Source organism: Herpailurus yagouaroundi, unplaced genomic scaffold (assembly GCF_014898765.1).
Source record: "Herpailurus yagouaroundi ecotype Mexico unplaced genomic scaffold, PumYag 29, whole genome shotgun sequence".
Lineage (NCBI taxonomy): Eukaryota > Metazoa > Chordata > Mammalia > Carnivora > Felidae > Herpailurus > Herpailurus yagouaroundi.
Genome location: NW_024412377.1, coordinates 47509048 through 47523488, shown reverse-complemented (window position 1 = coordinate 47523488; position 14441 = coordinate 47509048). Strand labels below are relative to the sequence as shown.

The following is a 14441-nucleotide window of genomic DNA, read 5'->3' as shown; positions in this document are numbered from 1 at the left end:
TCATGAACCATGAGATCATGACCTGAGCTGAAGTCGAGCATTTAACCAACTGAGCCACCCAGGCACCCTACTTTTATTTTAACCTTCATATTAGTTTTATAAGTGAATAATATACTACCTTAACTACATATTTGCATTTATAGTAAGATTTTTATTTGTACATATTTTCTTGTTACTAGCCAGCCATTTCTTTTCAGCTTAATGAAGTCACTTTAACATTTCTTGAGGGCTGGTTTAGTGGTGATAAACTTCTTTTGCTTGACTGGAAAACTTTTTATCTCTTCTTTAATTCTGAATGATAACCTTGCTGAGTATAGTATTCTTGGGCTTTTTCCTTTCAGCACTTTCAGTATATCATACCTTTCCCTTATGCCTGCACAATTTCTGCCGAAAAATCAACTGATAGCCATATGGCAATTCCCTTGTACATAACAAGTTGTTTCTCTCCTTCTGCTTTTAATACTCTTGGTTTAAATTTTAACATTTAAGTATAATATGTCTTGGTGTGGACCTCTTTGAGTTCATGTTATTTAGAATTCTCTGTGCTTCCTGGATCTGGATGTCTGTTTTCCTACCCGGGTTAGAAAAGTTTCCAGCCATTATTTCTTCAAACAAGTTTCCTACTCCTTTCTCTTATTTTTTTTTTTCTGGCACCCCTATAATATAAATGTTATTCTGCTTGATGTCCTACAGATCCCTTAAACTATCTTCACTTTTTTTTTTTTCTGCTCTGTATGATTTCTACTGCCCTGTCTTCCAAGTTGCTAATCCATTCTTCTATTGCATCTCATCTCCTGCGGAAGCTCTCTAGTGTATTTTTCAGTTCAATTACTGTATTCTTCAGCTCTGACTTCAGTTTGGTACTTTCTCATATGTTCTGTCTCTGTTGAAGTTTTCACTGTGTTCATCCTGTCTTCACTAAAGTTCAGTGAGCATCTTTATGACCATTACTTTGAACTCTTTATCAGGTACATTATTTATCTCCATATCATAAGGTTATTTTCTGAGTTTCTGTCTTTTTCTTTCATTTGGAACATATCACTGTGTCCTCATTTTGAGTGGCTCTCTGTGTGGGAAATCAAATATCTATGTCCTGGGTTAGGAGATTATAGGGAAGTCACTGCAAAGCAGAACATTGCTTTCTGGTCTTGCTTAAAACAGCAGGCCACGTTTTGCTTATTTAGTTAATGTATATCTAGGGGTTAGGTCCTGCCTATGCTCATAAATTCCTTAGACCATGTTATCGAATGGAATATTTTATCCTGTCTTGTTTTTCATGCTTTATGTACATTCTGACTGTCATGTAGCCCACTGATATATTGCACAATGTTTCCCTGAATGTATGCTCAATAAATATGGGAGCTTGAGAACAGCTCGGGGAGAGTTCCCTTAGCCTCCCCCTCACCTCTCTTGACTTGCGCGGAGTCTTGAGTAATCCTTTCTGCAGTCCTCAGCTTTTCTGGACAAAGCTGAAAGCCGAACCCACATCGCTGTGTTTGTTTCTATGTATTAGGCAAAACAGCTATTTCTCCCAGTCTTGAAGGAGTGGACTTGTGTAGGAGATGGACCTTATCATTCAACTTTGCCCTACTCTGGTTGTTTCTCAAACCTTTGTGATTTTCTAAGTAGCCTGATTTCTTCTTTTTTTTTTTTTAATTTTTAACATTTATTTTTGAGAGATACATAGAGAGAGAGAGAATGCACATGCATGAGTAGAGGAGGGGCAGAGAGAGAGGGAGACACAGAATCCAAAGCAGGCTCCAGGCTCTGAGCTGTCAACAGAGTCCAGAGCAAAGCTCAAATTCACAAACCGCAAAATCATGACCTAAGTCTAAGTAAGACATTTAACTGACTAAGCCACCCAGGTGCCCCCTGATTTGTTCTTCATAGATCCAAGTTGTTGAAGGTGTGCCAAGATGAGTCAGTATCACAAAGGAATAGATAATGCCTAGTTTAGCTGTAAGTCAGATCTGCAGGCAGTAGCTTTTAAGGCATGTAAATATATAGAGTCATAGGAGTCCACTATCATAAACCCTACTGGCCTCAGACAAGGAGATCTGAAGGTATCTCCTGAGTAACCGTTGCAAAAATCATGGCTTTAGATGTAAGCTTCTTTCTTGGAAATATCAGTGAGCTATGGAAAGGCCAAGGGAGGGTACTAATGTGGTGTCTCCCTGCCCATGTTCCCTGGGGGCAACTCTGTAACCTCTGGGATTTGTGGCAAACCTGAAGCCTGTCCCTCAGGCTAAAGCTCCAGGACAAGAAAATAATGAAGAAATAAAGAATGGGGGGATGTTTCAGTCTGCTATTTGTGCAGTGTCTGGAGGTGGTAGCCTGCCAAGGACTATTTCTTCAAGTGTTTCAAACCCATGGGTCCCCAGAAACACAATCTCCCCTGGCCACCAGGGCTGGGCACTCAAGGAGCATTCCTGGGGGTAGGCTGTACAAGCCCACCAGCTGTGGTGGGGCAGGCTGTGGCTATGACATTGCAGAGGGGGGTGCTCCCACCAGAGCCATAGGCTAGAAAGAGGGGGTTGAAAACCCCCTTAGGCAAGAAAAGAATGCAAAAATGGCACCTACCAGCACCTCCATCCCTGGCAAGAGTCCAAACAGGTTCCTGCCTTCCAGGCAGACACTTTAAGATTAACAAATGAGTCTCCTTCTCATATGGGCCACGTGCCTTTCAAACTATTGCTTCTGGGCTAGGTCATGGGGTGAGTGGGTCTACACAGGATGCCTTTAAGCGTAGATTTTCCATTCCCTATAATTATATAGTTCTTCTTAAAGTAAGCCCTACTGGTTTTCAAGGCCAGCTCATCTCTCCAATGCAGTTCCCAAAGACTGGGGTGCCTGTGTGGGGCACAAACACCTCATTCTTCAGGGGCAAGCTCCATATTACGAAATCCCTCCCAAAAGTGGGTCACTACACCTCGTGTGGTTTCTTCCAAGACCATGTGTCTGCTTCTCCTACCTGTCTTGATGTGGTCCTTTTGTCCGTTGTTGTAGCGGTGCTGTTCAGCTAGATTTCAGGTCATTTTCAGAGGGAACTGTTCCATATGTAGCTGTAGATTTGTTGTGTTCATGGGAGGAGGTGAGTTCAGGATCCTTCTATGCCACCATCTTGAACTCTTTGCTTTAATTCTGATACTCCAATTACTTGTATGTTAGACATTTACATTATATTCTACAATTCTTATCCTTCCTGTACCTATTATACATTCTTTTATTTCCTCTCTGTGCTTCAGTTGGACAGGTTCTGTTGAGCTGTCTACCAGATTATTGTTCCTGCATTCAACTGTCAAATACACTTACTAAGTAATTAACTTAAGATATCATATTGTTCCATTCTACAATGTCCATTTGATTCCTTTTATAGATGGTACTTCTGTGGTAAAAGTATCCATGTTTTTTATCCATTGCTACTCAGTTTCTCTATCTTCTTGAATACACTAATCATAGCCATTTTTAAATATTTGTCTTATAACATCAATTGTTACCACCTGTGAATATGTTCTATTGACCCTTTTTTTTTTTGTCTTGATATATATTTTTTGGCCAATTAGAGTTAAATTAATGTCAGGCACTGTGTTAAAAATTGTAGAGGTTCCAGATTACATTATCTTCCTCCAGAGAAAAATTGCCCTTTTTTCTGCTAGGCAGATAGAGTCAGAGTTGATCATCCTTATCCAACCAAGGAATAATCTGCTTGGAGGCTGGGCTGTAGTTTTACTAAGGCTCAATGAACCTCTAGAAGTTTACTCCCCCTAGGGTGCAGTCTTGTACGCTTCCAACTAAATAGCTAATATGATCACCAGGATCATTATCCCAATAGTTCTTGAACACTAATCTTTGTTGCTTCAATGCTGCTTCCCAGAAGCTCTTGACTTTGTTTTTGTTTTGTTTCCCTCCCCCCGCCCCAGCCCTTCATTCATTTTCAGAATTTAGCAAAGGTAATAAGGAAAAAGTAGGCTGTGTTTTGAATCACTTTTTTGTTCTTATTTTTTTACTCCACTCCTTTGAGATGACCAAAATTCTGTACATTTCTTTTTATAGTAACAGCAGCCTCTACCTGGGCAGAGGCCCTATTCTCTACTTCCTTAAGCCTGGTTTTGTTGTTGTTGTTGTTGCTGTTGTTGTTGTTGTTTTGAGTTTTTATTCTTTACTCCCTACCCATGGCCAAAAGTAGGGCATTTTCCCAGAGAAAAGGTATCTATCAATCATCAGCTCATATTTCCATGGTTGTTATCATCTCTGAAATTTTAGCCATTCTAGTTCTCATTAGATCAAAAATTCCCTGATGCATTTAAGTGTAACTTTTTACACGGTTATCCATATTTTCCAGTTGTTACAAACAACAGTAATATTCTACCCCCCAAGTCACTCCACCCTATCCAGAACCCTAGTCATATTTTTGTTCATTGTAAAATAAATTCCACCAGTCCCTTCAAAAGTTGTCATGGAAGACAGACAGATGGGGAAGTATTATATTAAGTAGCTGAGAAGAGCTTTGTACAGTGCAAAGGAATTTAAAATGCTACTTAGAATACTGCAAAATCACTGTATTGCAGCCTAAGCATAACGCCGCAATGAGTATGCATGTCACCAGATTTTATATAAAAGACAAAGAAGAACAAGCAATATACCTCTTATTTCCAGCAGCAAATCTTGATGCATAGCCCTGAAGGAAGAGGTGTCTTACAGCAATTCTATAATATAACAAGGAAATGACACAGTGATGTTCCATGTTGTTCATGTTTTTGGGGGTATGGATTTGCTTTTTCTTTTGGATCTATATACTTAGAAGATGACAGCAATATTTTTCCTAAAACATGTAAAATCACTTTGATATAACTGTCCTTATATGCATGAAATTCTTTAAAAACCATTCCATTTGAAGTGCCTATTCTTCTATCTTATTACTTAATCTTGCCATAATGGATCTCATCAGTCCCCATATAGTATCTAAATGAAAGCCTGGAAATGTTTGCAACTTCAAAGTTTAACTTTTCCATATTCATTCATGAAAGCAGCCAATGAAAAGTAAGAATATAAATCTCTTTCTTTCTGGGATATATTCTTAACAAACATGATATCTGGGATGACCTTCCAACTTTTCAAAAGACCCAGTCTTTATTATATAATTAAAGAGTTCCCATCTTGCTAGTAACTGAAGATCAATGGTGATAGCCTCTAAAACTGGAGAATTTCAACTTAAAAACACAGGAGTAAAACATTGTTTCTAGAGTTTGGATTTTATGGGTTTGTTTCAAGTTACTGAGGCAGTCATAAGGAACATCATACCACATGTTTTGCTTCTAGAAATATGAGCGAGGTTCCTTGATGCTTATGGATTTCTGAATTTATGCAAAGTCCAAAACATATGGTACTGATGGTCATCTATACTATAGCAGGAAAATGAGGAAATACTAAGAAAATTAATAGCATAAACTGAGATATAGAACCATAGACTAATTATCAAAGGCCCTAGGCTCTAGGCCTGGTTCTATCAATTACTAATTTTGTTACCTCCAGCAAATCATTTAACTTCTGTAGCTCCACGACTTCTTATCTATAAAATGAGGCTTAAAAACTCCTAACATATTTTATGGGGATCATAATTGTTGTGAGGAACAAACGAGAAGGTATTTTTTAAAGTATTATACTTGAAAATGAGAAAGCACTAGGCAAATGTTTAAGAATCAGTATTTGTGTAACTCTAAGAGGTATTTTTATCTTATTTCAGAAAACAAACTATCTTCAGGCACTTGAAAACCTCGCCAGCTTTCATTTGCATAAAATTATTATTCTAATTACAAATTATTTTCATGTATTCATTAAAGCAGGTTCATCAGGGCATCTATTAAGCAATTCTTTATTAGCTTAATTCAAATTATGTATATGAAAGTAATAAAGCTGCATTTCTCTTTCAATAATAATTTCAAAGAGTCTCCATTAATCTAACTAACTGAAGTATTACTCTAAATTGTATGCTTTCTGATTGTGAGAGAGGAAAGCCTACATTTGTGACATAAGTTCAGTGCAAACTCCAACAGTTACTGACACTCTCTTTGGTGACAATATCTAAATATTATGGACGTGCTTTATGCTATATTCTGCGATTTCCATTTCACACTCGAGAAACAGCCTATGTTTAAAAAAAAGAAGGTTAAGTTCAAGAAACATCACTGTATAATATTGAGTAACATGAAGAGACTAGAACTTACAACTCCCTGGTCTCCAGCTCATTTTACAGTCTTGATAATCCCTCAATGCCCAGCCCACCTGAATTACGGACACGAAGAGAATCAGGTAAAAAGATATTTATCGCCTTGTGTTTAAATGTATCTAAATACGGAAAATAAAAGAAGCATATCTTTATGGCCTGACACCTCGTTTCTCCCTTTCCACATTCCCCCTTCCCCAAATACACCAGCATTTCTTGAGCACTCCAGGAAGCTTGCCTCTTCTGTGTCTTTGCTATTCTCTTGGCCTGGACTGTCCAATGTCCACCAAAATCCTCCCTCATCTTCGGGCTGTGAAGTCATGCCTTGCCATTATTCCACCGAATGTTCGGCCTAGTAATGGTAAATTGTTCACGTACCTGCCTCTTCAATTAAAGTATAAACTCCCTAAAGACAAAAACAATGCCATATTCATCTTCCTATCGTCCATGGCACGCTAGAGTTTGGCATATGCTTAAAAGGCAAGGACATGAAAGCAAAAAATGGATGAATGAATCAATGAATGGCTAGATGCTATAGAAGGCCAAGTGACAGACACAGTATTTTAAAGTTCTACAGATTGATACCTATAAGCTAGCATACACTTGGCAGGAGAGCAAATTCAAATTATAAAAAAAAATCTACCTAACTTATAAATCTATCCTGATATAGAAATGATATTATCCAATCTTATCTGGTATGAATATCTTGGATATTATCACATAAAACTTGATTCAATTGTCCACATAAAACTACTGTGGATATGAACCATTAAAAAGATTTATGTTCCATCAATAATCTGTCATTTTTCATGTGTCTCCAAGTCATTTTTTATTTTCAAAAGTCTCTAGTACCTGGACCCAGGGGAAAAAGGGACCAGCAATAAAACAGCAGTGCCATAACTAAACAAAGTGTTATTTAGCCATATAACTTTGAGGTAACATAAAATTACCAAAAATCATGCTTTTGAAATATCTTCCCAAGAAATGTATTAAGTGAATAAAAGAGAATATGCCTTACTTTTCTGAGTAAATAGTTTTACCTATATTTCTGCCTTCATGTACGTAGATAAAAAGCTAGAAGAATACACAAAATGATGTGATGCACAATATACAAGCAGTTATCTTTGGTTGGTTAGATTACAGGTGAATTTTTTTTTAATTCAAAATATTTTCTGGACTTTCTCAATGTTATAAAAAAAAAAAGAGTCTTCTGTTATTACAATCAGGAAAAAATGCCTATACATTATTTCCATTTAACGAAAGAAAACCTTCAAAGTCTCACGCAAAAAGAACGGGGCATGATTATCCCGGAAGGAGAATCCAGTGTCCCCCTACCTTACTATGTGAACCTAAAAGCCATTTGATGCTTGCAACCTCAGCCTCTTCATTTTTAAAAAGAGGTGCTTGGGTAGATGAGCGGTCACGAGCCACGAAGCCATAAAACCCTGGAACTCTAAGCAAAAAGCAGATAGCCTTCAAGAGCCTCGGAAATCAGTTCCATCCTTTACAACAAGACAGGATACAAACATGAACCAAGTAAATAAGGAAACCAAAGTAGCAACTGCAAGAACCACAGAAATCCCCCAAAGACCAAATACCATCGCATTACGACACTGTCACCCAGATTCCTTACACTCACAGAATGGCCCCCTGTCCCTTGAGTTGATTCCCTTGAAGGTTAATTAACTGCTTGCTGTCTGGGGTATTCTCGAGATGCTAAGGCGTCATTTGGGGAGGGAATATAAAAGTTATACTAAACAATAATATGCGATTTATAGTCTGGATGTGGCACATACTGTATGGGCTTACTTTTATTTCACAGTTAATCTCGCAGCTCACAAAAGTTTTATCGGATTGGAGGCATGTGCAGTATTCCCTTTGTAAAATTTTATAGTCCCTTGCTATTTTCAGGGGTTTGTTTTATAGGCACAATTTGCTGCTTTAATCTCACCCAATTGTCATGTTCTAAATCATGGTGAATAAAAATGTCTTAAAAGGAGAGCTGTGCTGTGGGTAGTACTTAATTACACTTAGTGCCTGATTTAAATGTTATCTGGGCATTGCCAAGTGCCAGGCACAGAGTAACCCAGCAGTGCAAATCTGCATAAACCGACACAAGTCATTACTGGGCCTTTAATAGCAAAAGCTCAATCGCGCTCACTCAGATCACACTCTGGCAGCATTCTGATGAAGGTGGGTCCTCCCGTCTTCCATCAGGATCGGGACAAATTAAGGCAGCTAATGAACTAGCTCCAATCGCTAATGTTCTCAAAGTGGGAAAGCACGGGTTTCATCTTTGAGCCCATCGCTGAACAAGGCAATTTCTGGTACATCTCTTAGAGGAGCTTCCCTAATTTTCACTCAGCCAGATGCTACTGATGAGGAATATTAGGGTGGGAAAGGAGAGTTTCACCTGAGGAAAGGCCATTCATTCTTAGGAGTCAATTATGCTTCAGCAAAATTCAAGAGTGCTTAAAACCTGCATAGCCTATTTCTTATGCATTTTCTTTTAGGTGTGTGAGGGAGAAAAATGAAAGAAGAGAATCGAAGGTGTTCTATGGCATCTCCAGTTTTAGCATGCCCCCTGGACCCGGCCCCTGGCAACATCACCCCGCAGTCCCTTTAATGAAATACTCCTTCCTTATTCCTTCTACCTGGTGTCTCACACTTCCTTTGCCGGAACCAAATACACCAACTAATTTCTGCGCCATAGTGATTGTTTCAGAAAGGGGCTTGTGAGCCGAGGTAAACCGATCCAAAGCCTCCTCAAGACTCTCCTGCAGGAGAGATGTTCTCTGGCTGCTTAGGTGGCTATGCCGGGAGTGAGCGAGTCTGGGGCTGTCTGCCTGGGAGCACTGCCAAACAGAGGGACAGAGCTCACAGAAAAGGTGAAAGGGTCTAGGTCTAGCCGTGCCTAACGAAACATCACCCAGGCTTTTGGGAGTCAAGCCCATAATCCTCATTTTGCCTTAAGCTAGGGGGACTTCAGTTTCTGACATTTGCGACAGAATGAGTCCAGACTAAAAAGAGACATTATTGCAAGTGGAACAAAGTGTTTTCTTCAGAAGAGCAGCACTATCCGTCCTCCTTTTTCTTTATTGAACATTTCCTAAGTAGTACACATATAGAGAAAGAGAGAAAATATGATCACATACTCCAAACAGATGTTGTCATCAATGACAAATATTGCTTTCACATCCCCCAAGGTAACATCAGCTAACTCCCAAAGGGCCAGTCCAGCACATAAATGGAAAAGTGTATGGGAAGCAGTAAATAAATGGAAACTAGCAGCAATCATAGTAATATCTGGAACACTCAGGTTATTTATACTGAGAAAGGCTTAATTTATAGCTCTATTGATCTTACGGTGGAACTTATCTTGCTATTTATAGATAAATATACTAAAGACTATGAGGATGTTTTTAAATTTTTTTTTCAACATTTATTTATTTTGGGGACAGAGAGAGACAGAGCATGAATGGGGGAGGGGCAGAGAGAGAGGGAGACACAGAACGGAAACAGGCTCCAGGCTCTGAGCCATCAGCCCAAGCCTGACGCGGGGCTCAAACTCACGGACTGCGAGATCGCGACCTGGCTGAAGTCGGACGCTTAACCGACTGCGCCACCCAGGCGCCCCGAGGATGTTTTTAAAGAGACTGGTGAAGTCGGTCTGAGTTTTCTTATGCCTTTGTGTGCATTTTACCACATATGTACACATGCAGAATAAGGTATAATGGTTTATGAGTTTTAAAACCTACATTCATGGTATCACAGTATATCCTTTTACAACTTCCCTTGGTTGGCCTGAATTAATTTTTTTTAATTTGTCCCTGTATACAAATAAATCATATATACATATATATGATTTATATTTATAAAATCATATATATATGATTTATATTTATAAATTATATATAATTTATATACATAAATATATATTTCGCTTCAAGATTTCTTAGGCATTTTATTATACAAATAAATCACAATTTATCAGTTTCTCTATAATGGCCTGTTAGGTGTTTTCGTTCATCAATCATTCATTAGAACAAACAGTATTATGATGAATACCCCAGTAATACACACATCCCTTATATGCAAACTGTGTGAGAATTTCTCTGAAGCATATAGCCAGAAGTGGATATAGGAGCCATATACAACTTCAAATTCATTATGTCATAACAGATTGGTCTACAAACTGGACAGACCCATTTTATATTCCCACCAGCAATTTGAATATCCTGACAATTGAGAAAAATAGAATCCTATGTGAATAAATAAAAATAAAATAAATTCATGTGAAAAATCTCACAACAGTGAAAGAATTAGGAATACCTGACTTAAAAGCACTATGTATAATCTGACCCATTTCATCCCGCTTTCTTGTTAATAGCTGATATTTGTGTATATCTTTATAATTTTCAAACCACTTTTAACATACGACTTTTTTTGTAGATGCTAGAGATAAGGGATCAGGAAAAAGGATAAAAAACGTAAATGAAAAATGGGCTCTAACATCTTATTTTATAGCCAGGATCAACATTGCCCCACAAATATACCGTCACATCATGTTCCTAGCCCAGATTACCACACCAACTCCACCTCCTCCACCTCCTCCACCTCCTCCTTCTTTTTTTTTTTTAGTGTTTATTTATTTTAGACAAAGAGAGCAGGGGAGGGGCAGAGAGAGAGAGGGAGACACAGAATCCGAAACAGGCTCCAGGCTCTGAGCTGTCAGTACAGAGCCCAACATGGGGCTCAAACTTGCAAACGGCAAGATCGTGACCTGAGCCAAAGTTGGAACCGACGGAGCCACCCAGGCACCCCAACCACAACCACCTTCTAACTGGTCTCTCCCAGCTACAGCCAGCGGTCCTTCTAATCCAGTTGGATCATGACTCTCCTCTGCTTCAAACACCTAACTACCCACTCAATCCAAATCCTTCTAACATTGCTGGATACTGTCTGCCTGCCACATTTACCTGCCTAGCATCACCTCTTGCCCTGACCCTGAAACTCTCCTTGCTCCAACATTACTCAATAGCTATTAGTTCTGCTTTTTCCTCACAGGTCTTCAGACCTGCCTGGAAATCTCTCCTGTCCACTTCTATCTACTTGCTCCAGGCTAACTTCTATTCCCTTTTTGAGTTTACAGCTTAGCTAGGACTCCTTCCAGAAAACCTACTACAACTCCCCAAATCTGGAAAGAGGGGGGGGGGGCATGTCAAAGGCACACAGAGCACTCTGCTCCAGCAAGCCTGGCACCTAGTCCTTACAAGAGCACACTTGCCTCATCTGTATATTTCTCCCCACTGGATTGGGAGCCTTTCTAGAGCAGGAACCCAGGCTGGTTAACTCACCACTATCATACTCATGATAGCCTGGGCCAGAGAGGGGACATCAGGAGAAAGCAAGACCAAACAAAGTTGCTAACTCGATTTTATCTCTTTTGTGTTCTACTTTTCTTGTTTATTCGGTTTGTCATAGATATAGCTGCAGATTATTCCTGTAGCTTTGTTGCTATCATACATTGTATTCAAAATAATTCACACTCTTCATTTCCACACAGGGGATAGAATGTTTTAGCCTAGCTTTCCTGGTATTTGAGGTCTAGAGAGGGAGATGCTTGATATTGTTGCAATGTTATTTTCAGCATGAATTAATTCTAGACTGAACAAGTGTTGTTATTAATCTGGGGCAATTAATCAGTCCTATTCTAGGTTGCTTGGTTTTATCATGTGCTACTGGTTTCCACTGTGACAAATACAGAATGCTTTCAGGGACTATGCTTTTAGACTCCATGAAAAAAAAAAAAAATCCCTTCTAGATCCTTTTTTCTCACTTAGTGTTTAAATTTTTATTGGTTTCAGGAGAATTTAGAATTCATCACTTACATATAACACCCAATGCTCATGCTGAAAAGTGCCCTCCTTAATGCCCATCACCCATTTAGCCCATCTCCCCACCTACCTCCCCTCCAGCGACCCTGTTTGTTCTTTGTATTTAAGACTGTTCTAGGGTTTGCGTCCCTCTCTGTTTTCATCTTATTTTGCCTTCCTTTCCCCTATGTTTATCTGTTTTGTTTTTTAAGTTCCACATATGAATGAAATCGTATGGTATTTGTCATTCTCTGACTTATTTCACTTAGCATAATACCCTCTAGTTCCATCCGCATTGTTGCAAATCTTAAGATTTCATTCCTTGTTAGAGCTGAGTAATATTCCAGTGCATGCGTGCATGCATGCATGCATTTCCATCACATCTTCTTTACCCACTCGTCAGTCAATAGACATTTGGGCTCCTTCCATACTTTGGCTAGTGCTGCTATAAACATTGTTAGAGTGCATGTGCCCCCTTCATTTTTGTATGCTTTTGATAAATACGTAATAGTACAAATGCTGGGCTAGAGGGAAGTTCTATTTTTAATTTTTTGAGGAACCTCCATACCGTTGGCCAGAGTGGCTGTATGAGTGTGCATTCCCACCAATGGTGCAAAAGGGATCCCCTTTCTCTGCGTCCTTGCCAACATCTGTTGTTTCCTGAGCCATCAATTTTAGCCATTTTGATAGTTTTGAGGTGGCATCTCATTGTGTTGGGGTTTTTTTAAGTTTATGTATTTCTTTTGAGAGAGAGAGAGAAAGCAGGGGAGGGAACAGAGAGGAAGGGACAGAGAGGATCCCAAGCAGGCTCCATGCTGTCAGCTCAGAGCCTCAGGGCCCTGTCAGCTCAGGGCTTAATCTCATGAACCACAAGATCATGACCTGAGCCAAAATCAACAGTTGAATGTTTAACCAACTGAGCCACCCAGGCGCCCCTCTCATTGTGGTTTTGATTTGCATTTCTTTGATTGCATTTCTTAACTTTTAAAAATATAGCAATTCTGTAATTGGCCAAACCAGTCACCAAGCAGCTAGATTTCCTGTCCTAAATAGCAACACCAAAGGTCACTGGAATCAGGAATATGACTGTAGTATCACTTAAGAGCTCAATATTCATTTATGAATTCATATAAACTGCCCTTCAACTTTTTTTATAGTTTAGCTCCGTATCACTTTAAAATGTTTAAAATGTTGACATTTCTTTCATTTGTCCTTGCCCGCCTCTTCAAGCTTTCATAGGATAGGAAGTGGTGTTTTTAATTTCCCACCAAGAGCATTCGCACTGATGGAAGTTCCCTTCCGCTCATACCAGCACTTCCAGTCATGATTCACATACACTGTATCATTTCATCTTCAGAACATCTCACAAGAGCAGATGCCCATCTTTGAATTTTCAGATGACAGACCTGAGGCTCGGACACGTCAAGTTCTCTCCCTTTCCAACCCCCTTCTTGCCGCCCTCCCTCCGTCTCTCCTTTGCTGTCTACTCCTTCTAACTCTGGGATCAATCCTGTGATTTTAGACAATTATTACTTATATGGAGCTGGAATCTATTTCCCTGTGTACTGTTTTTCCAAAAAATAAAAAAAAAAAGAGACTTTAGGCTTTATTTTATCCCTTACAACATTCAGGAGCAAGACCCTCTTGTGCACAAGAGCTCTTGCCATGCAAGAGATCCATACTCACCTCAGTCAGTTGCTAAAATTACTACTAATAACGAACCAGTCTCTGCTTGTTTAACTTACCGTCTCCCTAAATGAGCTTTAGCAGTGGTTTTTCAAACGTTCTGTGGCAGGAAAACCCTTTGTACAAAACTAAACCCAAATGCACATTAAGAAAAAAAAAAGATAAAATGCTATGGCTCTGACTGAAACGAATGTGAAACATCTGGAGTTCATCTCTAAGACCCCTCCCTCTCCATCCACTTAGCCCTTCCTTCCCGTGAGACCTCCATTTCAAGTAACCAACAAGGAATCTCTGGGCTTCATGGTATGTGGGTACAAGCCACTAACTACTAATACTCTTTTCATCTTTCTCTAGGCAGATGTGCTGGACTGAGTCTAATGATCAAGTAATCTAAGGAATACAAACATTTAGGATAATTCACCAAAAATATCTATTAGTTTATCAGTCAGTTTATAACCTATCTGGACATCAACAAATTAACAAACACTCGAAAGAGCCATTTATTGCCATGTTCTTTCATTGGAGGGTTTGTTGGGCTCTATGATGGATGAAAATTACCAAAGAACCTGAGATAAAAAGACCCGTATGACTCCATGACCTATTTATCAGGAAGGTCTCCAAAAAAAAAAAAAAAAAAAAAAAAAAAAAAAAAAAAA

The 14441-nt window shown here is 39.1% G+C and overlaps 1 protein-coding gene and 1 long non-coding RNA gene across 2 annotated transcripts in view; one reads left to right on the top strand and one right to left on the bottom strand.

The window, feature by feature from the left end:
* SGCD (sarcoglycan delta) overlaps positions 1-14441 on the bottom strand; it is a 944201-nt gene that overhangs the window by 880941 nt on the left and 48819 nt on the right. The window lies entirely within an intron of this gene.
* Positions 12301-14441, top strand: part of LOC121009772 (uncharacterized) — a 15345-nt gene continuing 13204 nt past the window's right edge. The window contains exon 1 of the long non-coding RNA XR_005780827.1: positions 12301-12445. This is a non-coding gene — a long non-coding RNA (uncharacterized LOC121009772). The remainder of the gene's footprint in view (positions 12446-14441) is intronic.